Genomic DNA, 25,420 nt, shown 5'->3' with positions numbered 1-25,420 from the left:
GATTTGTCAATAATGGCGTTAAGAGTTGCAGAGAAAGAGAGATTTTTTGAATCTTTTGGTACTTGGCGTCTTTGGAAGGGATGGTGGAGAGGGGGATGAAAGAGGAGAGGGTGAGGGAGCCAGGAGTCATGGGGGAAAATCGTGAGTGGTTTATCTCTGCAACGATGGAAGGAGGGTGTGCAGTTAGGGATGCCTAGGGGCAAAATGGTAAGCTCACATCCTGAAAGGGATATATTAGTCATTTAAGGTCAAACTTAACCAACACCGTAACACTCAACTAACGGAGTGAGAACTCAGAAGGTGCGACTGTTTAATTTAGAAACACAGGGGATCGCTTTGTATTTAGTACAAACCTCAGGGGGTGGCAGTGTAATTTTTCCAAAAAAATAAAAACAATTATATACTATTTTACAAGCCACATCAAATTCAAACACTAAAAGAAGACGAAGGCTAACAAAGCAACCAATCCTTGAATATGGCAGAAAAAATGATTGTATTGCAAGTAACAGGGATATTTAAGCCGGGGGGAGGGGGAGGAGGAGCTGAATGTTGAGGCCAGACAATGTAATGGAAACAAAAAAAAAAATGATACATTATCAAGACTCAAAAAATACAGAACATGAAGCTGCTTCATGTAGGTAATATACTCAAAACATTGTATTTCTAAAGAACACAAACAATCCCTTCCAGTGTATCTTGAGTAGTTTACCAAGTTTGTCTTCCTGTTGCACTCCTTAAAAAAGAGAGGAATGACAATATTTTGGCATAGATGTGACAGCTTAGCAATGAATATACTGCTGCATACATGATTTGTATTTCATAGAATGAGGTTCATTCACTTCTATTTTATTCTAACAAATAATTGCATAGTTAATTAGTTATATTTTCAGGAAAAAGGATAATTTATCTTCTAGGACAAGCAGCCCTACATGTTAAAAAGAAGATAATTTTCTTTTTCTTTTTCTTTCCCAGATAAAATGCAGAAATATAAGTTATTTCACCAAACTATGTTCTCCAGTACGAGATAACATGTCAAAAGGTATCTCTAAGGAAGCAAAAGAAATCAGAGAACATACATAGAATCACAGTTTTCCAAAAGTGCACAACATCTCAAATTCTCAATGAGGTAGCACCAAAAAAAACATAAATCATGGACTAAAATTATCCATCCAAATAATTGAGGAATCATACAAAAACAACTTAAATGTACGGTCAAATAGACATACTTGAGATGCATTAAGTTCTGGAAGTCCTGGTGCACCAAAACGCCGAGGTAATGTATTACGAACCACTTGAGCCTCAACTTCATGTCCCAACAAGTGATGGTAGATGTAACTGTATTAAAAGAAACATTAATTAGATTTCCAGATAAACCAGATAAATATCTCAATTCCTGAGAACATATTTTTTCAAAAACTAACTGGAACACCAGCATTTATTCCAGAATAATGATTGCATGCAGGAGCACCATTTCTGATAAGTTTTCATATGTTTCCACAATATTCTAGCATTCAATGGTTAGATGACACCAGTCACAAGTTAAATGCATACAAGAAAACTCTAGTTAAATGAATCTGATCAGTCTGATTTAGGCTCCCCATATTAAACGGGACACTTCATAAATGTAAGAAGAGCTTATGTATGCCATGAGCTCTTTAACACTCAGAAGATAAGATTATTTACGTACGGTGAATAACCACAATGATGGTTGGTAGATATATCTTAATCAACCACTAATGAATTAGTGAATTACTTAAAGGCAAAGCCCCAAGAATACTGGGAATCTTTCAAATTTAAGGTATTTGATCCAGGAGAAATTCCTTGGACCAGTCCAAACCCATTGGGGATTCCAGATGAGGATGAACCGGGTCCAATTGATTCTAGGTTTAGTAAGATATCTTAGCTTATTTATTTAAATTTTAGGGCAAATTACATGACACCCCCTGAAAATCAAATGATACTCAACTTACCCCCTCTTATTTGAAAATACTCACCCGTCCCCCTCTAGAGTAACGGTGGTAACTTAAAACAATCCAAAAACTGAAAAGACAATTTTAACCTCGACCAAAATAAGATAAACATTGACAATTGAGGTACCCAACATTTGTAGAAAATGCACTTTAGATACGCAAAGCCTGTAAATTATATTTAGGATACCAATTTTAATATTTCCAATTATACCCCAAATCACCACCAGCCCTACAACCACCATTGTCGCAGGCCCGCAGCCGCCACCACCACCACCACCATTACTGCCGTGCAGCCCCATCTCACACCATCCTCTTCCCCGCATGATTATCACTACCCCCTCCCCCTGTTCTTCACCAACCCTCAACTCACCCCCATTGCCCTACCCTCCCTTGCTTTCCCACCCAGGCGACCGAACCCCACCCCTGCTTCCCTGCCCCGCGACCTAGGCCTGATAATTTCCATTAAGTGGACACTCCACTCCTTTTCCCATGGGGTGGTTGATTCATTAGGGAGAATCAGTGCTTTTATTTCCTTGGATCCCTCAATAGAACTTTCCAAACCCCTGCTTGCAAGCTTCTTAACGATTTGTCTCCTCCTTAGTGAGTTTTTTCTCTGCATTCTTCACTCAGTAAACTAGAAGCATCACACTCTCAGAGTTGTCAAGGAGTCACTTAGGTGTCCAGGCAGATTTCTATGTGCCTAGGCGGCCGCCGGCTTATTGTAGGGCGCCTTGCATTGGTTTAATTGGTATCGAACTAGGTTCTAGCACTTATTTATGCCACATATCATTTCAGTAAAAATTTTTATATTTGGTATTTCATTTACTTAGATATTATTCATAAATAAGCAAATACCCCCTACTTGAATCCAATAAAAATAGTTAAAAAATCAAACGCCTTGGATCGCTTAGCGCCTTGACAACTATGCTAGAGAATCAAAAAGGGAGGACACAGAGTCTATAATGGCATCGATCAAGGAGAAAGATGAGAGGATTGTGGAGGGCAGAAGAATAAAAGCGATGGGATACAAAGTCTTCATTGTACATCATTGGACTTTGGAGAAAAAAAATTAGAGTAAAAGATAGCACTTCCGGAATTCCCAATCATGGAATTTGAGAGCTCTAGCAAAGTCGGTAAATGCAAAGTTTCAAAACCCTAGTTGGTAAATGCCGAGTTTTAAAACCCTAGCATTTTGGAAATACTGCTTAGAAAAATTTATAAGGTGCGCAGAGTCGGTAAATGTAGAGTTTCAAACCCTAGCATTTCTCTTTATTCCTCTCTGAAATTCCTAATCATGGAATTTGGGAGCTCTTAATCTCTTGGTTAAAAACAATGGAATTGTAAAAGCTTTTTCCACTTTGGTCTTCGTTGCACATCATTGGACTTTGGAGAAAAAATAATTAAGCTTAAAATTTGATTAGAGAATAAGGGAAAAAAAAAAATTCAGATTGTTGTAATGGATGGATAGATTCATGAAAGTAGAAGTGGAGAAAACAGAGGAAGAAGAAACGTAGTAGGACAACCAAAGGAGGAAGAAAAATGATGGCGACCCAGCAGGAAGTATAGGGAAGGGAGGGAATGGGAAAGAGAGCAGAGAAGGGAGCGGTAGAGAAGGGTAAAAATGGAATTATGAAAAATAAGAAACTAAAATGTAACTTGGGGCCTTTTGATCTAAGGGTAAAATAGTAAGTTTATCCTTGGACAAGGGTAGTTTAGGGATTTAAAAATATTTAACTTGTTGACTTCATAACTTAACTGCATAAAACTAACGGTAGGGACTAAGTTGTAATATAGTGCTCTAATACAGAGGGACAGGTGAGTATTTTCAAATAAGAGGGGGTGAGTTGAATATTGTTCAATTTTTAGGGGGTGTCATGTAATTCACCCTAAATTTTATTATTTAGGTTTATCTATAATTGGGTCGAGAGATTACACAAAGTGACTATTTTAGATTTCTGGGGTCAATCATAAGTAAAGAAGGTGGCATAGAGGATGATGCTTCACAGAGAATTAAAGTGGGATGGATGAAGTGGAGAGGTGCGTCTGGAGTGTTGTGTGACCGACGTATTCCTTTAAAGCTTAAAGGAAAATTCTACAAAACTGTTGTAAGACCGGCTATGATGTATGGGGCAAAATGTTGGGCAGTTAAGAAATGTCATATTGATAAGCTTTGTGTAGCAGAGATGAGGATGTTAAGATGGATGTGTGGAAAAATAAGGAAGGATAAAGTACGGAATAAACATATAAGAACGGGCGTGGGAGTCGCCCCGATTAGTGACAAGCTTCAAGAGAGTCGCTTAATGTGGTATGGTCACATTCTTCGGAGGCCTAGGGATGCCCCAGTAAGGAGGAGTGATATGATCTAGATTGACAGAGCTAAAAGAGCTAGGGGCAGGCCCAAAATGACCATAGGAGAAGTGGTGCAGAAGGACATGCATAGCCTAGGTCTTGTACCAAGTATGACTTCGGATAGGGCCTATTGGAGGACAAGGATCCATGTAGCAAACACCATTTAGCTGAGTTTCTCTTGCCGTGCTAGGTTGGGCTTCTTCCCTCTTGTTATCTTTCTTTCTTCTTATTGTATCTTTCAGTTGTCATTTGCCTTTTTCCATTCTCCATGTCTCTTCTCTTTCCCCATTCTTTTTGTTAGAACTCAGTTTCCTTTTGTTGTGTTTGGATCCATGTAGCCGACCTCATTAAGTTGGGACAAGGCTGAGTTTGTTGTTGTTGTTGTTGTTGTATAATTGGGTCGAGTAGGAGTTTGAGTTATTTTATAACCTCCTTTTATTGCTATTGATGGAGTCTTAGATAGGGTTGAATTAGAGATAATGTGTAGTTAGTTTTGAAGTCTGTTTAGAGTTTTATTTAGGGTTTTATTTCAGTTATGAGTCCTAGGTAGAGTTAAGGTTAATTTCAATTTTAGAGTTTAATTAGGAATCTTTATTTATCTCTTTAAATACAGCATTGTAATCATACGATACTAAGATTTTAATGAATGGAATTTTAGTCGATTGTTAACAGAGTGGTACGAATGAATCAGATTGTGTGACCTTTTCTTTCCTCCCTCTTCTATTCTCCTCCTTCAATTTCTTCTTCTTCCTTCTCTGTTCTGTCATTTTTTTCTCTTCTTCATTGTTAGTTTGATATCATGTTTTAAACGGTACTTATGTAGTTCTAGATTGGATGTAATCCAACTAGAAGCCAAAACCAGGATCTGATTCCAAAGGTGGATTGACTAGAGTTAAAATAGGTGAAATAGGCCAATTAGGGTTAGGGTTTGATGGTGTCTAGGGTTTAGGTTAAGGGTTAGGTGTGAGTCTTTCAGTGCTACGTTAAGAAAAACTCAAAACCAGGGGCTGTAACAGGTTCAATTTCTTCTTCTTCCTTCCCTGTTCTGTCATTTTTTTCTCTTCATTGTTTCTTCATTGTTAGTATTATATCATGTTTTGAACGGTACTTATGTAGTTCTAAATTGGATGTAATCCAACAAGAAGCCAAAACCAGGATCTGATTCCAAAGGTGGATCGATTAGGGTTAAAATAGGTGAAATAGGCCAATTAGGGTTAGGGTTTGATGGTGTCTAGGGTTTAGGTTAGGGGTTAGGTGTGACTCTTCCAGTGAAGGTTACGTTAAGAAAAACTCAGAACCAGGGGCTGTAACAGGTTCGGCAGCAAGGTTTTGTGGTGATAAATGTGGTTAGGATTATAGTTTTGACAAGGGAACTATGTGGATGTTTTAGGGTTTGACAGGTCAGAATGGGGTGCAACTTGGATCGAGTTTCCTATAGGGAAAGGGGAGAGGAGAGAGCCGGAGAGGTCGATCTAGTTATGGGGCTGTTTCTATGGCTGGATTGATCTGGGCAGTGAGTGAAGTGAGGAAAAAGGTTAAAAGATGGAGGGGATTCTAGGTTTTGGATGTTTAGAGGATTAGAAGAAGAAAGGCTAGGGTTTGGGATGATTCAAACTTAATAATTTTTGAAGTAGTACTTGGACCACAGCTTGTTTGAATTAAGATCCTTGAAAAATCAGAACTTGAACCAGAACTTGAACGTAGCAGCAATGGAGAACAAAGAGAGCTTGAATGAACCACCCCGGCTTCACTCTGGAAGGTGTCGATTGGATCAAACACCAATCCCACCAGCCTTAATCAGACACAAGACCAAATCTTCAGCAAGGAAGAGAAAGTTGCAGAGCAGCAGCTTTGGAGAAGTTATTTTCAAAATTGTGAGCTGAAAAAAAGCCCCCACGAAATTGGCTTTATTTGTAATGGCCAAAAGGCCTTTCTCCTATTCATCCTAGAAATGGGAATCCTTGGCTGAGTCTAATTACAAAGCACCTCCTCTCTCAAAACAGTGGACCACTGGTTAAAAGTCACATGACCTATTTAAAAAAACAATTAAATTAAAACTAACACTGAACACTATAAGAATTGGTACTGAACATCCCTCCCGTAATAGTACAGGCTCCTATACCAATGACATATTTAGTTCAGGCATTTGCTCATATAATCTCACTAAGGAAGGGGCCATTTTCATTGTTATTGTGCCAGCTATTAAAATGAGATCCGCTTGTCTAGGACTCGATCTTGGCATGTGGAACCAGTCCATAATGATCAAAGTCGAATAATTAGGCACACAAAATAACAAATAAAGAATTGACTTCATTATTATATATCAAGTTATTGAGTATTTCGAACATATCCCGAAATTCAAAGCTACCCGTTATCCAATAAAGACCTGAGATTTCTAATAATAAACCAAAATAGCAGAGCCAATACAAGTATTAGTAGCATAGAAAAAATGCACTACTCGTCATTAATATGTTTGCTCGCGGTAATTGTGGCCTCTAGGGAGAATCGATGATTGCATCGAAAGGGTAGGAGGATGGAAAAGGTAAAAATCAATAAAAAGGGTGGGTAGAAAAACTTATTAGATACTGGACTCATGTATCTAATAAGTTATACCTATTTTTGGATTTGTTATGAGGTGTGAAGTGGGACAGATCAAGATTTCTACCAAGGGTTTTGAATACTAAATGTCCCCTTACAAAACTTTCGTTATTAGGTTAGCCATAAACTTCACCTGTTTCTAGTGATTCACATGGCATCATCAAATGATACAAGTCTTGGATAAGTTTGGAAATACCGTAATGAAAGGAACATAGGAGTTTGTCGCTAGGTATTTGACCAAATATGATCGTCCAATTCCTATAGAACCTATCATTAAAATACCCCTAGAGGGGGATAGGGCTAAGAGGCAATTCCCGTTCTCAACCCACGACCAATATCAACCTGAAGCTTCCTTCGTAACTCCTAGAACTTCTTCGTAGTCGCTCCATTCCATGTCTCATTCCATAGGGAAGGAAAAATTTGAGAGTGAAATGGTTGAAGAAAGGGGATAGATATACTCCATTCTTGCTTACATCTGTTATGGTAAAACGGAAGAAAGCTTTGACTACGCTGCTTGTGCAAATGGATCTATGACGGAAGACATGGGCACCATTCAAAACTTGGCAGTTGACTATTTCAAATCTCTTTATTCTTCTGAAGAGCATAGCATTGATGAGAACATTCTTTAGGTGATCCCAAAGTGGAAGTTGGTAAATTTATTTATTTTATGGTCCATTAATTTAATTTCGTTTGATTAATGTGAAGTTCCTTAAAAACTTTTGCCTTCTTTGAAATATCATGAATGCCTAGAGAAGAAAATTATCCTATTTGACCATTGTACATTGCTAACATCAAGAAATGGAACAATCAGGAATCTCGTGACTTTATTATGGACTTTTTATTCTGTCTTTGCTTATGAAAGGTCAAGCCGATACAATAGGCATCGCAATGCGAAGGGCTTTACTTGGAGAAAAAGAAGGAACATGTATCACACGTGCAAAATCTGAGAAGATACCACATGAAAGAAAAATTTTTGTTGCGAATGAACAAGATATTGAGGATTGTCCATACATAAGACCATAATTATTGATACGGGCCTTTTCACCACTGGTTAGATACTGGAGTCATATAACTAATAAGTTATACCTATTATTGGATTTGTTATGAGGTGTGTAGTGGGAGAGATCCAGATTTCTTATATCAAAATAAAACTAAGTATGGAAAATTAATAAACATAGAAATCCACTAAACTACTTAGACACTTAAATTTCTTCTTCTTCTTGATGTAGATCCTGGCATAAGAGACAAAGGACAATGCCCCTCTTTGGGTCAATGGACCAGCTCGAGTCAGCCCCGCAGGGCCAACTCGAGCCAGCAAAGAAGGGATCTGAGATGCCCCACGATCTGGTTAGAGATCCACCTTGACCAGTCAAAGATGCTTCATGATTCTGCTAGGATCCTCTTTAACCAGTCAGCTGGGTCTGAGTGCAATTTAGAAGTTTCCATAATTAGTAGTTTCTAATTTGTTTAAGTTTCTATTTTGTGGCTGAACTATAAAGCCAAGTAGATTTAGTTAATTCCTCTTAGGATTTAGTAGTTTCTATTTTATTAAGTTTATATTTTAGTTTAGTATTATGTTTGGAAGTTCTATTGTAAGCCTGCCTATTAAAAGGCATCAGATTTTAATGAAAGTCAGATTGTTAGAGAGAGAATATTTTGGCCACTTTAGCCATCGTGTATGGGAGCTCCTCCTATGCTGCAAAAGCTGAGATAGCTGTTGGTGAGAGACCCAGGGTGAGAGGCCCATTGCCCTACCCTACTCGATCCCCATTGCTGCTTCTGTGTGTGTCAGTAACCAATAATTAAGAACTCAACCTGAAGATCAGAACTCACTTCCAATAAATTCCAAGACTGCTACTGCTGCAAGCCAATCAATTGAAGATTCCTGTTGCTCCTGCAAGCTACCTTGTTCGAGTATAGTTGCTGCTGATTGCTCTTTTGACTGAAGCTGCAGCTATGCTGTTCTCTTAATCCAGTGCAGGCTACTGTGTCCCTGTGCCTGGATATCTGCTGCAACTTTTGATAGTGATAACCCCACATCTCTCCACCAAACCCTGTTAGGATTCGAGTATCACACCATCCCACCATCCAGTCCACTTGATCCACACCTTCCTTCCATTCCATGGCCTGAAACTTCCATCTTCCCATTACTTTCTATTTTCATCTTCAACCTTCCATCTTGCATTAACCATCCGAACAGGTCCAAAGCTGCAGAACAGGTTTCTACATACCAAGTTTCACACTTGGTTGCTGCTGACGACTAACCCAGCCTGATTTGGAAGGTTTTCCATTAACCTTCTATTTTGGTGGTTCCTTGATAACTTCACATCGAGCCATCAGAAGTGAATCAAATTTTGAAGACAGCCTCTCCCTAGCATTCTCTACCTTCGATCCAAAGGAGGTGTCCATCAGTTGGCTGGTTTGGCAAAAATCCTAACCTTCTAATTTCTGGTTTTGTTCCTATTTTGAGTTTTGTGACTGCTGAGTATTCCTGGGTTATTTGGGACTAAATCTAACCTATATTAGTTCTACATTACTTCTTCTTATTCTTCTTGCGGATGTAGGTCTTTGGATCTGCATCAGCTATCCCTAGCTTGAAAACATTCGTCTCTGACGAATGGGTGAAGGACATGTAGCATTCATATAATTCGGAGTCAAGCTTCTTGAGGTCGTCGACGTGAATCCAAAGTGTTGTCATAGCATGGGCAACCTTTCCATTTGACAAGTAAAGCATGGTAACCGCTACCATGTCGAGTAGTATTGTGCATGTCGTCCAAAACCTCCTCGATAATGTCTTCAGTGGGTGGTTTGAGTTGGGGCAACCTCAACATTTGTTCAAAATTACCATCGTCTGAGTGATGTCCCACATAGAGATGTAAATCATTGAAAACATTGCTTATGTCCATATTAGCAGGTAACCCGAGCACATAAGCATTAGGTCCAATACACTTAAGCACCTTGTATGGACCCATGTTCAGAATTACCATCGTCTGAGTGATGTCTCACATAGAGATGTAAATCATTAAAAACATTGTTTATGTCCATATCAGCAGGTAATCCGAGCACATAAGCATTAGGTCCAATACACTTAAGCACCTTGTATGGACCCATCTTCTTCGGATGGAGCTTGTTATTGACACCCGGTTGGTGTCTCTCAGGGTTAACACGGACCATAACCATGTCTCCAGGCTTAAACTCCACATAGCATCAACGGTGATCAGCATTAGCTTTGTAAACACCATTTCTGAGAACAATTTGTCGTTGAACATTAGGGTGCACCTCTGTGATGTGGCGCAAAAACTCATCTGCTTCAATGCTGACTCTTGCTTGAGGGGGTAAAGTAACAAGATCAATTGGATGTCTTGACTGAACTCTAAGTAAAATTTTGAAAGGAGTAGGTCCTGTTATCCTATTCACAGAGTTGTTGTACGTGAACTCAGCAATATCAATAATAGAAGGCCATGTCTTCTTATAATCCTGGACTAAACATCTCAATAGATATCCCAAACTTCTGTTTTTAACTTCCATTTGTCTGTCATATGGATGAAAAATAGTAAAAAATAGTAGCTTGGTGTTAGTTTTCAACCACAAAGTCTTCCAGAAGTAACTCAAGAACTTCACATCTCTAGCAGATACAATAGTGCTTGGCAGCCCAAGAATGCGCACTATTTCTTTGAAGAACAGCTTTGCAATATTAGAAGCATCAAGTATCTTGTGACATGGAATAAAATGAGCGATCTTCGTGAAACAGTCAACCACATATCCACAACCATAATAGAATCATATTGTTCCCTAGTAGGAGGCAGCCCAAGAACAAAATACATGTTGATGTCAACCCATGGTGCATGAGGAACCGATAATGGTGAATAGAGACCTGTGTTCTGCTTGCCCCCTTTGGCTAACTAACAAACTCGGCACCTCTTGATCACATGATCTACATCCTTGGCGATATGCCGCCAATAATAACGATCAGTAACTCATAGAATGGTGTTATCCTTTCCACAATGTCCTCCCAAGCCTTCTCTATGTAACTCCTGAATAATGTGATGGCGTAAGGAAGAATCTGGTATACGCAACCGTGTTCCTTAGAACAAATATCCATCGTTAATGGAATATTTAAGGTGTTGTCCACCCCGCTGCAAATCAATATAAAGGACGCTGAAATCCTCATAACTAGTATACTCATCACGAATCTGCTTGATGACAAACACATGTGCTGAAAATGTGCTCAAAGAACTTTTCAGCTCAATGCATCAGTCATTGTATTCTCCTTTTCTGACTTGTACTTCAGAGCAAATACAAACTCTTGTAAGTAAGCGACCCACTTTGCATATTGGTTGCTAATCGACTTCTGTGAATTAAGGTGCTTGAGTACCTCATGATCAGTGTAGAGGATGAACTCTTTACCAACAAGATAGTGTCTCCCATAACACTTGGATGACGACATAGTGTTCAAGTTCATATGTCGAATAGCGTTGCTTGGCATCATTGAGTTTTTCATTGTAGAAAGCAATAAGATGAAAGGCCTTTGTTGCTGCCGTTGTCCATTCAAACTTGTCTTTACTCTACTTAGTACATTCGGTAATAGTGCCATGATTGCACTGAAATTCTGAATAAAACGTCTATAAAAAGAGGCTAGTCCATGGAAACTACGGACTTCAATAAATGTCTTCAATATAAGCCAGTCAACAATACTCTTGACCTTTTCCGGATCAGCTTCAACCCCTTGTGTCTTGTGTTGAGACAGTAACCAAGGAATATAACCTTGGGCAGTATGAAAGAGTATTTCTGGAGATTGATATATAACTTCTCTTGACGGAGCACTCTCAAGACTTGCTTCAGGTGGTCAATATGGTCAACTATATGCTTACTATAAACCAGAATATCATCAAAGTAAACAACAAAAAATCGAATAATGAAAAGATGAAGTACCTGTATTATAACTTGCATGAAAGTGTTGGATGCATTCGTCAGACCAAAGGGCATAACTTTTCATTCAAATTGTCCATCATTGGTCTTAAAGGCAGTCTTCCATTTGTTTCCAGGCTGGATACGACTCTGATGGTAACCACTTTGAAGGTCCAACTTAGAAAAGATCATAGAACCGGACAACATGTCTAACATATCATCAAGCCGTGGAATGGAGAACTTGTACTTGATAGTAATATTGTTGACTGATTGGCTGTCCATATACATACGTCAAGAACCATCCTTCTTCGGAGTGAGTAAAGCTGAAACAGCACATGGGCTTAAGCTCTTATGAATAAAACCCTTCTGTAGTATCTCATCAACCTATCGCTTGAGCTTTGCATGCTTTGTAGGGCTAAGACAATATGCGGGTAGATTAGGTAACATGGAACCAGGTACCAAGTCAATAGCATGCTAAATATACCTCGAGGGAGGTAACTCATCAGGCAACTCCTCCGGTACAACATCAGAAAAATCAGACAGCAGCTCCTTAATGGGCTGTGAGCTGGACTTCCGGCTGTGTAGTAACTTTTTCTAGTAACTAATGCCAAAATCAGACCTAAACCAAGGCTGGTTTTTTCAAACTCTAGTGTTACGGCCAATAGCTTCTCTTAACCTGAACCCTTTTGATTTGTGCACAATGATTAACGGTGACGCATTTCAGGAAGTAGGTTAACAGGATGGAACACTATATGCTAACCTTTATGTTTAAATACACATTGGTTCTTTCCACCAACCATAACATCATTATAATATAACCACAATCTGGCGAGTAAGCTAAGCTATGAGCTTCATCGGTATAACATCGTACCACACATCTTCCTAATATCGATGGAGCTTCAAAGGTACCAAACAATGCTGGTTTGCCTCCAAAGTGTTGGCATTTAGAAGGGAGACTTTGTATGGCTGAGAATGTTTATCAGTTGGTAGCTTAGCCCTCTCCACAAAAGCCTTAGAAGAAACATTCACACAGCTTCCACTGTCAACAATTACCTAGATTACATTGATTTAGGAACGCATGTGATTGTAAAAGATGCAATGACGTCGCCAATCCTCATCCTGGATTTCAACCACTAGGTTACGACTAACCACATGTATACTATAGAATTGCTCTTCATTTAAATCATCTTCAACACTGCATGTAAGGTCTTCATCCTCAAATGGATAGGGAGTGCTTGAACTATTCTCTGCCATAGCTCTGATACCAATTTAGTGTAGTTCTAGATTGGATGTAATCCAACTTGAAGCCAAAACCAGGATTTGCATCCAAAGGTGGATTAGCTAGGGTTAAAATAGGTGAAATAGGACAATTAGGGTTAGGGGTTAGGTGTGAGTCTTCTAGTGAAGGTTATGTTAAGAAAAACTCAAAACCAGGGCTGTAACAGGTTTTGCAGCAAGTTTTTATGGTGATAAATGTGGTTGGGGTTAGGGTTTTTGACAAGGAAACTATGTGGATGTTTTAGGGTTTGATTGGTCAAAATGAGGTGCAACTTGGATCGAGTTTCCTATAAGGAAAGGGGAGAGGTCGATCCAATTACGGGGCTGTTTCTGTGGTTGGATTGATCTGGGCAGTGAGTGGAGTGTGGAAAAAGGTTAAAAGATGGAGGGCATTCTAGGGTTTGGATGTTTAGAGGATTAGAAGAAGAAAGGCTAGGGTTTGGGATGATTCAAACTTACTAGTTGTTGAAGCAGTACTTTGACCGTAACTTGTTTGAATGAAGATCCTTGAAAAATTAGAACTTGAACCAGAACTTGAATGTGTCAGCAATGGAGAACAAAGAGAGCTTGAACGAACCACCCGGGCTTCAGTCCGCAAGGTGTCGATTGGATCAAACACCAATCCCACCAGCCTTAATCAGACACAAAACCAAATCTTCAGCAAGGAAGAGAAAGTTGCAGAGCAGCAACTTTAGATAAGTTATTTTCAAAATTATGAGGTGAAAATAAGCCCCCATGAAATTGGCTTTATTTATAATGGCCAAAACACCTTTTTCCTATTCAGCCTAGGAATGGGAATGCTTGGCCGAGTCTAATTACAAAGCACCTCCTCTCTCAAAACCATGGAGAGGAGGGGGGAATATTAAGTTGTCGCATGACAACTTAAAAGTCACATGACCTATTTTAAAAAATAATTAAATTAAAACTTAAATTGAACCACTGGTCAACCAGCTGTGGACCGGTACAATTTATTACATCATAAACCTAAGTATGGAAATCTAATAAACATAGAAATCCACTAAACTACTTAGACACATAGACTACTTCTTCTTCTTCTTGTAGATGTAGGTCTTTGGATCTGCATCAGGTACTGATATCCCCAAACCTTGGAAGTCAATCTCCCTCGACCATATCTCTTTCTACTTGAGATTTGTGTCAAAGGTAGCCCTTCCTTGGGCGACCAAACCCTTAGAGTTCATGGCAATAAACCATCCTTTCTGTGAGAAATCTAACCTACAAATTCAATTGGTTCAAGCTATAGAAGGTAAACTCCCTCCCTTCACTTTTGCTGTTTTGGATGAACCTTAGTTGCTTTCAAGAAGTCTATCCACCATCCACCTACCTTTAAATTCTTAGACCAAACCAAGAAATACTGAAGGAGATCTCTGCTTTGAAGTTCCGCTGGTTTCACTGTCTGCATTTCTTTTCCAAGGTTCAAGGCAAAGTCCTTCCCCACAATTCCTTTTATGGTTTTATTTTATTTACCCACTTTTCCGTACCCCTCTTTCTCCCTTTATTCCACCTAATCTATATTTTACAATCCCTTCCAAGATTGTCCTTGGACAATAAATAGTAAATCCTTTCAAGTCCCATTGCTTGAAGGCTAATGGAAAGATGTAGAGCTAGCAAGAAGGATCTCTATATGGTCTTTACTGATTTGGAGAAAGCCTATGACAGAGTCCCTAGAGATTTAATCTGACATGTTCTTACAAAGAGAGGGGTGTCTAGTAAGTATATAGAGGTAATTAAAGATATGTATGAGGGCATGGTGACTAGTGTGAGATCTATGGGAGGCCAGGGCAAGGAATTCCAAATAACGGTTGGATTTCATCAAGGATCAGCCCTAAGCCCTTATTTTTTTGTGCTTATCATGGATGAATTAACCAAGAAAAACCAAGACGAGGTACTGTGGTTTACATTCTTCGCCGATGATATCGTTTTGGTGGATGAGACAAAAGCAGGGATTAATGCTAAGTTAGAATTGTAGAGATCAACCATGGAAACAAGGGCCTTTAAGATTAGTAGAACAAAGACGGAGTATATGATGTATAACTGTAGTCACACTATGATGGATGATGACATGGTGAAAATTGAGGAAAGAGAGATACCGCCAAGTGACTATTTCAGATATCTGGTGTCTATCATACACAAAAAAGGTGTCATAGATGATGATGTTTCACAAAGAATTAAAGTAGGATGGATGACGTGGAGAGGTGCAACTGGAGTACTGTGACCGATGCATTCCTTTAAAGCTTAAAGGAAAGTTCTACAAGACTTTTGTTCAACCTGCCATGATGTATGGGGTGGAATGTCTGGCAATCAAAAAGTGCCATATGAGAAGATGTGTTGCAGAGATGAGGAGATGAGATGATGTGCGGCAAAACTCAGAAGGATAAAGTGAGGAACGAACATATTAGAGCTTATGTGGGAGTTGCCCCGACCAGCGACAAGCTCTGAGAATGTCGTCTGAGGTGGTTTGGCCATGTGCAACAGAAGCCTGGGGACACCCCAATAAGGAGAAGTGATCTGATGTCGATTGAAGGAACTAAAAGAGCTAGGGGCCGGCCTAAAATGACCTTAGGTGAGTTGTGAAAAATGACATGCTTAGTTTGGGTCTTGTGCCAAGTATGACCACAGATAGAGCCTTTTGGAGGGCAAGGATCCACGTTATCGACACCATGTAGCTGAGACATAGTTACCAAGGCAGAAAAGCGACCAAGGCGTTCGAGAGGGTCCAAAATCAAGTCAACACCAACAAGGTGGACCAAGGCGTCCGCCTAGGGGACCAAGCAACCAAGCAGCTGGACGCCTAGGCGTCGCCTAGATAACTATGAGCTGAGATTCTCCTATTTTTCGGGGCTCTCCTGTTCCTCTTACTTTCATTTTTCATTTTCCATTATTTAATTTTTTATCCCATTAATATATATATATATATATATATATATATATATATATATATATATATATATATATATATATCTTCATGCCTCTTACTTTGTTTTTGAAAGGATCCATGTAGCCGACTCCATTTAGTTAGGATAAGGCTGAGTTGTTGTTGTTGTTTCAAGTTCCATTGCTTATTAGTTACCAATACTCCCTTCAAAAATCTGGTATATTATCAGATTGCCACTGGTTATTAGATTTGAGCTATTCGTTAATGAGGTGGGCCCATAAGTGATCCGAGCCAGGTTTTCGAACCCTGGGTTAGAATTGTAGAGATCGACCATGGAAACAAGGGCCTTTAAGATTAGTAGAACAAAGACGGAGTATATGATGTATAACTGTAGTCACACTATGATGGATGATGACATGGTGAAAATTGAGGAAAGAGAGATACCGCCAAGTGACTATTTCAGATATCTGGGGTCTATCATACACAAAAAAGGTGTCATAGATGATGATGTTTCACAAATAATTAAAGTAGGATGGATGACGTGGAGAGGTGGGACTGGAGTACTGTGACCGACGCATTCCTTTAAAGGAAAGTTCTACAAGACTTTTGTTCGACCTGCCATGATGTATGGGGTGGAATGTCTGGCAATCAAGAAGTGCCATATGAGAAGATGTGTTGCAGAGATGAGGAGATGAGATGATGTGCAGCAAAACTCAGAAGGATAAAGTGAGGAACGAACATATTAGAGCTTATGTAGGAGTTGCCCCGACCAGCGACAAGCTCTGAGAATGTCGTCTGAGATGGTTTGGCCATGTGCAACAGAAGCCTGGGGACACCCTAATAAGGAGAAGTGATCTGATGTCGATTGAAGGAACTAAAAGAGCTAGGGGCCGGCCTAAAATGACCTTAAGTGAGTTGTGAAAAATGACATGCTTAGTTTGGGTCTTGTGCCAAGTATGACCACAGATAGAGCCTTTTGGAGGGCAGGATCCACGTTATCGACACCATGTAGCTGAGACATAGTTATCAAGGCGGAAAAGCGACCAAGGCGTTCAAGAGGGTCCAAAATCAAGTCAACACCAACAAGGAGGACCAAGGAATCTACCTAGGGGACCAAGCAACCAAGCAGCTGGACGCCTAGGCGTCGCCTAGATAACTATGAGCTGAGATTCTCCTATTTTTTTAGGCTATCCTCTTCCTCTTACTTTCATTTTTCATTTTCCATTATTTACTTTTTTATCTCATTAATATATATATATATATATATTAATCTTCATGCCTCTTACTTTGTTTTTGAAAGGATCCATGTAGCCGACTCCATTGAGTTGGGATAAGGCTGAGTTGTTGTTGTTGTTTCAAGTTCCATTGCTTATTAGTTACCAATACTCCCTTCAAAAATCTGGTATATTATCAGATTGCCACTGGTTATTAGATTTGAGCTATTCATTAATGAGGTGGGCCCATAAGTGATCCGAGCCAGGTTTTTGAACCTTGGATTCGCATCAGAACTTCACCATGGACATGTTCAAATTTAAATGAAAGCTCAAGAAAAAGTATCTCCATAAAAAAATATACAACAATTATTTGCGTCTCATTCGTCTATTTTAACAGAGTATAAAAACCATAAGATGATAAGAACACAAAGAAACCTCCACTGAAAATGTATCAGCAATAGCATTAACAGTAAAGACTAACAAACTTATACACAAAAACACCTTGGGAACTGTAAAACTTATGGCTTGTTTAAAGCACACGTCTTCAACTTAATTTGAGAATATGCATCAGCAATCAACATTTTTTAAGGAAAGGTTTCCTTATTCAGCCTTAGTAACAACTGAATACAGTCTCCTAATTCTTCTGAAAATAAAGGAGACACATAATAATAACCATAACAATAATGATAATAGACATTATGTCCATTAGATATTAAAAAGTGTGTCACCTACCCACTGACACTTGTTTCATCCACAACAAAAGTTTTCATGGCTCCCTGCATTCGATCAAAACTGGTACTCTTCCAAACAAAATCAACACTGAACCCATGGTTCACATCAACAGGTACATCCTACATACGATATTAAGAATGAGTAATTAGTAATTGCAATTTAAGTGACCAAGATCAAAGGCAAAGCGTCAACCCTAATGACAAATGACAGCCTGGTAAGATTTTCCAACTCTAGAGCTTGACTTCTAACATTGTGGCTCTTCCACCCCTACACCTAAGTCATTCTTTTCAGTTTTTTTATATTTTTTTTCTTCCTTTTTTTGGGGAGAACTCTGAATCTGAATCACCCAACTGGGTGATTTTTCCCAATTCATACCTGACAGAAAATGTCCCTACTTCCAGGATGATATAGCAATTACGACCATTGGATAGACATGCCAAGGTCTGGATTTACCAGATGTCAAGTTTCAGGCCCAAATGCAATATACCCTGCCTGCAATAAAAGGCATTCCTAACAATGCACGTGCATGGGACCATTGCGTCCATGCATCCCTTCAATGGTCCCATGCACGTTCTTGGAAACCCCAGATTTTCCAATTCTTTATTTTGCCACCTGGCCAACATGGATTAGGCTGAAACTTGAAAAGTGGGCACGCAATCTTGGGGGTCACCTAAGAAGCTGTCCCATAACCTCACCCTTTTTATTGCTTTCCTTCCCTTGGAGATCTCAAAGTATGCATCTCACAATAGTTTCCATCAGTTGCTAACTCAATACCAACAAATAGTCACAAGCTGAAGAATTTGTGTTGAATATCACTAAAAAAATATATTGCAATACACTCCAAAGGAGAAGAAAAGAAACATTTCTTTCGCTTCAGATATGCATTTTGTGGGGGGAGGGAAACCATTCACCATCACTGCATGTTCTAAAGTTGGCTCAAAAAGCATCTTTTCCAAGGAAATACATTGGATGCTTTAACAAATAGCGGTTAGGAAACTTGTATTTAGATGTGAGACCCTTCGTACAAGTGCCTCGACTAGAGAAGAAAGGAAGATAAAAAAACAAAAAATCCATAACAGAATACATACAAGATGGAGTAGTTAACATCTTGGATTATTTCATTCAAAGACTTTTCGGTGTTGTACTAGGCTTCACTACTGAGAGGAGGGTGATGAATCAATAGTCACAAAATTTTGTTTTCAAAAACCACAAGTCCCACTAACGGCCACCAAACTAAAATACACACAATGGGCTGCCAAGAGCTGTATTAAATAACCTTTAAGCACCACTGGCTGGGGGACCCCATTGGCCAGCTACAGTTCGTGTGTACCCGCCTTCCACAAAAATTGGACAGGCCAACCAGGAGTAACACACCCACTATGCACACACAACAACACTTCACAAAAGTACAAGAGACAATCCACAACACAAGAATTTACGTGGTTTGGCTATAAGCCTACATCCACGGTGCAATACCCAAATCGAGTTTTGTATTTGCACTATACACTCCAAAACTTTTGTATTTGCAGTATACGCTCCAAAACTGCAACTACAGTAGTGGCTTCATTCCTTGATCATACAAAGATGAAGGGCAACAACCCCCAATAACTCACAGTCCCTACTATGAGTACCTAGGTCCGTTTAGGATTTTTATCAAACACTTTGTGAGCAACAACTCACAAAGATATTACAATGCAATAAAGTGATTGAAATTAAAAGACCCAATCCCAACTAAGATCTACTAGGCATTTACAATTACATCCACCACAACCTAGGATCTACAAATGTAAATGTTGGGAAGAAATCACCTAAGTGGTTCAGCCACTTGAAGATCCTCACATACAACCACAACCATGAGCTCTAACATGCTTCCTGAACCTTCAATGATGTGATCAAGCTTGAAGATATCAAATCCACACCTCCAAATGACCCAAACAACAAAAAACACATGATTTTTGTTTCTAGGGCACTCTAGAGCTCAAACACACTGTTCCAGCAGATTCTTCTCGTTCTCCTAAGAAAAATGCCTTTTGGAACATCCAAATCCAAGTCGAAATGGCCATAGTACTAAAACTCGTGAGATCTCACAAGATCCTTCGTTTTTCCCAAGGTCGAGATGAGACGGCATACGAAGTGAGAAAGTGCAATATATCTCGATCTCGACCCAAACTCCTTTATATGAGTGCCAGATCTCGAGATCTCAGTGGGAAATCTCGAGATCTCGACCCAAACTCCAAATGCTTTTATATTTGTATTTCATTTACTTAAGATATTATTCATAAATAAGTAAATACCCCCTATTTGAATCCAATAAAAATATATAAAAAATAAAATTCCAAAAGGAACAAAAGTCAAGCCCCCAGTTCAAAAACAAAAACTGGATTTTCGGCGGTAGGTGCAATTTTTAACTTTCTAATGCTGGGGTTTTTCCCAAATCTAAAAATTCCATAAATCTTAATATGGTAAAACATTGCTAAAAACCAATACTGCGGTAAGATATTCACTTTTTTTGATATTCAAAACAATATTTTCATTCACAGCGATTTTGACAGCATTCTCGCACACCGAATTAAGCTTGACCGGTAGATAATCGCATTCGATGTGCGCGAATGCTATTAAAATTGCTCTGAATGAAAATATTGTTTTGGACATCAAAACAAATGAATATCTTACTGCACTTTTAGTTTTTAGCAATGTTTTATCATATTAAGATTTATGGAATTTTTAGATTTGAGAAAAACCCCAACATTAGAAAGTTGAAAATTGCACCTACCGCCGAAAATCCAGTTTTTGTTTTTGAACTAGGGGCTTGACTATTTTTCCTTTTGGAATTTTATTTTTTAACTATTTTTATTGGATTCAAATAGGGGGTATTTGCTCATTTATGAATAATATCTTAAGTAAATGAAATACAAATACAAAAACATCTACTTAAATGGTATTGGGCATAAATAAGTGTTTATCCTGTCTTGGTTTCTGGCATAAGTGTGTTACACCCGTGCCCAAAAACCTGGGCTAATTTGAACTTTGGTTGTAAGTCCCGAACCCGAACCCTAACCCGAATCCGATCATAGGTTCGAAACCCGAAGTTGTAGCCTTGTATGCATCATGGAGTGTTGATTTGGTATTCGAACTGGAAGACGAGGAAGATGGAACCCTTGTGTCAATACATCACCTGCCGATAAAACGACGCGTACCTCCCCCGTGCAATTGCAAGGTTCACCATCAAATGTACCGTTCATGATAAACAGCCATAATTACATAGGGTATTTTAGACAGTTAAATAATGTTGGGAATGTGTAAATATGCAAAAACACCAATGCTCGGGATGACCCGACACTTGGACAACAGAAAAATATCCACTGGTTGATGGCACTAGTCGACCTCTCACACAGACCAGTGTTGCTACCACTACATTTCCCTGTCTCGGGAGTGTAGGGCCCTGTGTCTCGAGTTGGGTATCTCACCGCCGCGTCCCAATTACCTAGTAGAAATCTTCCCCAACAATGATTGATATGTGGGACCCACAAATCAAGCCATGTTAACAAGTTTTGGCTTGATAATCAGTTTTTAACCAATAAAACCTTAACCAAACAGACCCTTAATCCACTTTCTATATAAACAAAACAAAACTCTAAAACTCATTTACACTATTACAATCGTTGGAAGCAGAGAAAGAAAAGAAGAGAAGAAGGAAAGAATGAAGAGAGGAAGATGAGGAAGGAAGCCTAGATACACCCTTCACTAATCCATGCTCAACCTCAACCTTAGAAGGTAACACCTAAACCCAGTTTTCCTATCTCTAACCATTCATTTGTCTAAAAATCCAAAGATAGATGTGATTTATGTTGGATGTTAAGCCATCAACCACCATACAAGGTTGGTTTCATGCATGTGGAATCCAAATTCTACACATGCATAACAAAATCCCAATTCCTGGCCCATCGATTTCCCAATTTTAAATCTGAATTGTGATGTTGCTATTCAGATCAAGCTTTGATTGTCTACTCTTAAACCAATTGGATGTGTTCTATAAAAACCCCATTAAAATTTCCTTCTTCTCCCACAAATTCTTCAAGTTCTAGCTTCCTAGGCCTAGAGCTATATAAATTATGTTTTGGAAATTAAGATCATCACCTAAGCTCATGCATGTCTAATGAGATACAAATTTGACTCAATTATCCGTATGCATGTGCAACCCAAACCCTCTAACCTAAACCTGGTTCTAAATTATCATAATTTTGAATCAATTTCTCAGAATGCATGTGTTTTTTCGGCAATTGAATGTCAATCCAGCCATACATGGTTACATCCAAGAACTTGGAACCAAATCTCTTTGCATGCACCCAATCCTAACTCCAATTCTTCAAATTGCCCATTTTCCTAACCTAATTTGAGCCTTGATAACCCAACTCCATGTATAATTATCATCTCTAGAATCAATTGGTGAAAAACAACCCAAAACCACCTCTAAAACCCTATTTCTTTTATGAAATTCGTGGGCTGTACAGCCTCTGGTCTGTGTCAACGGTCAACACCTACCACAGACCAGTGATTGCAAAACTCAGGAAAATTATAAAACTCAACACTGTAACTGTTAAACCCGTTGAATTTTTGTTGAAGGTCCGGAACCTGAGGTCAAAGCTACCAGTACACCGTGGTGCATTGATCCCATGGTTGAATTTAATGAGGTAGCCCCATTGGTGAGAACCTATATACCATTAAGAAGGCAAACACCAACTCCTTGTAACTATACAATTCACCATCAAATGTACAGCCTAAGGTAGGTACCATCCCTTGATTTCTAGGTCCTACCTGAGTACATGATACATTAGGCCTTTGAAACATTTAGGGAAGGTTAATAGGCGAAGACATTAACAACGGGGTGATTTGGCACTGTTTCATTAAGGAAGAAAGAAGAATAAAAGAGAGGCCTAGGCTCCTAAACTTAGCTTGAGTGTGAGAAGCCAAGCTTGGAATCATATCAAATTGCTCTCAATTTCTAAGGTAAAGACCCAAACTAGTTAAATTCTTTCTCCCAACCTATTCTTAAACATAGGGTTGGTTGGTATTCTGGAATTAAAGATAAGAAGTTAACAACCATCATGCTTGCATATGTTCAATCTTGTTTTGGGTTAATTATAAACCCAATTCCTTTGCATGCATGCTTAAACCCAACCATAGGACCTAATCCTAGTTCTAGGTTAAACTAATGATGACCCTCATCACCTTGAATGTTTGAGTTAAAGCATTTTCAGACCAAACATTAACTTGCATGTTTGATTTGATGATGAGAACTTAATTCCACACATGCAAGTTAAATCTCAACACAAATATCAACTCTGCTACTCAGGCAGATTGACCCCCGCTTAGTTAAAATGATATAACTCCATAATACAAACTTCATTTTCTTTGATTCCAATTTTGTTAGAAACTAGACTAATAGAGCTGCATTTTCTTAAAAGGAACCATTGTCCAATTATGTTTCTAAGTGAGCTGAAATTTCACTTCAAGTTGCTGTCCGGAATCGAATCCTTCTGTTGGACAGATGGACCTTTATTTAATAAAAATATTATAACTCCATCATCCAAACATCATTTCCTTTGATTTCAATTTTGTTAGAAACTAGACTCATAGAGCTGCATTTTCTTAGAAGGAACCATTGTCCAATTATGCCTTTAAGTGAACTGAAATTTCATTTCAACCCAAGCAAAAACAGTAAAACAGGATTCTCTGGACGATGCACTGGACGATTGGCCCAAAGGTCTAGTGCAAGCTCTAGAGAATGCTGAAACCTGTATTTTCCACTCCAGATTTGTGAGAACCTAGTGCATTGCTATCAAACACCTCAGAATCATACCTTAGAATTTATGGAAGCTTTTCCCAAGCCTAGAGACCATGTGGGCCCCACATACATAGCTAAAATGGTGAGCATTGAGTGGAAAATGTGTTTTTCACATGGGACAGCTTGGGCCAAACAAACCCTAGTGGCCCCTGGCCTATAAATAGGGGGGGGGCAGCCCTTATTTCGTTTCCCTACTATTCCTAGCATTAGAGAAGAAAAGAGAAAGAAAGAAAGAGAGGAAGAAGGAAGGAAAAGAAGAAGAGAAGAAGGGTTTGTAGGCTTGTGAAGCCTTGATCGATTTCTCCACAGCCTCAAGGTAATTCAACTGAGCCTAAACCACTCTCTTCACCATGTCCCATTTCTGTTCTCTGAGTTTGAGCCCAAGGACCATAGCCATATAGCCATGTTTCTGTAGGAATGTTATGGAATCACCACCGAGAGCTCTAGGACAACTTTGGATCATCCATGCATGCTTAGTTCTATGTGATTTCTACACTAATTACAACCAGTTAGTGTATATATTTCGATTCCAGCCATGTTCTAGCTCAATCTTATGCTTGATCATGCATGCAACTCATAAATGATAGGCTAGGAGCATGAATCTTCACAAGCATTCTATGTTTAGTATGTTATGGCCTAGGATAGTTGTTGTAACTGGTATACATGACTGTTATTATATGAATTATAGGAATTAGAGAAGTTACATGATTGATTTCAGCCTTGTATGCTTAAATTCCTTGGTGCTTGAACCCAATCCATCAACCAATTAGTAAACCATGTTTAGGAATCCATAAAGCCATTGTATTAGCTTAATTATAAGTGATACTACCCCCTGGAATCATCCCAAATGAGAAATGGGAGGAAACCAGCTGCCAAAACCAGATTTGAACAAAAAAATCCCATGTTCAACAGAGACTGGATGATGCACTGGACATTTGACCCAAACGTCCAGTGAAACGCCCAGAGTTGCACCTAAAGACCCAATGAAAGGCCCAGTGGCTGATTTGTGACCAAACCTAATCCAAACTTTATGGGACTTCACCCACAGTCCCAAAATAGTATTTATAACATAAAAACCATCATGAACCCCTACCCCATGCAACCTTGTTGTCCTCACTTTGGGTGCACCAATGAGCCCCATTGGCCATGATCCAAAGAGGGACCATGAGTCCAAACGTGAGCCAACCATGGGAAGGACCCTTGCCATCATTCACCAAGGTTGATGAGACTTAGAACAGATGAAACCCAGAAGGAAACCCCCACTGTTGATGTATTTTATTCTCTGGGTGATGCACTGGGAGTTTCACCCTAAGGCCCAGTGCAAGTCCTAAACAATGCAGTCATAACTGTTTGGTGTCCAGATCTAAAACCAACCTACCCTAAGGCAACCCTAAGACCCAAAACCTCCTTTAATAGTATTTAACATATTCTAATGGCCCCGTTAACATAGGTTATAGACCCGGGTGCGAAGAGCAGTGCCAAAGTCCAACTGGAACCCGACAAACCGAAGAACAATCAGGAATTTGTCAAGGTGAGTGGAATTACACCATACGTATAGGTGCAACATAACTAATGAGTTATGATAACAATAACAATTTACTTTTCTGTCTTTATATTTATATTCTCTTGTTCT

General features: G+C 39.1%; 1 pseudogene; it reads right to left on the bottom strand.

The window, feature by feature from the left end:
* LOC122642626 overlaps positions 1-18,082 on the bottom strand; it is a 55,478-nt pseudogene extending 37,396 nt beyond the window's left edge.
* Between the last annotated feature and the right edge of the window lie 7,338 nt (positions 18,083-25,420).

Source organism: Telopea speciosissima, chromosome 1, assembly GCF_018873765.1.
Source record: "Telopea speciosissima isolate NSW1024214 ecotype Mountain lineage chromosome 1, Tspe_v1, whole genome shotgun sequence".
In the NCBI taxonomy this organism is placed as follows: domain Eukaryota; kingdom Viridiplantae; phylum Streptophyta; class Magnoliopsida; order Proteales; family Proteaceae; genus Telopea; species Telopea speciosissima.
Note: the sequence above shows the minus strand (reverse complement) of the source record. Positions and strands in the feature narration are given on the sequence as shown.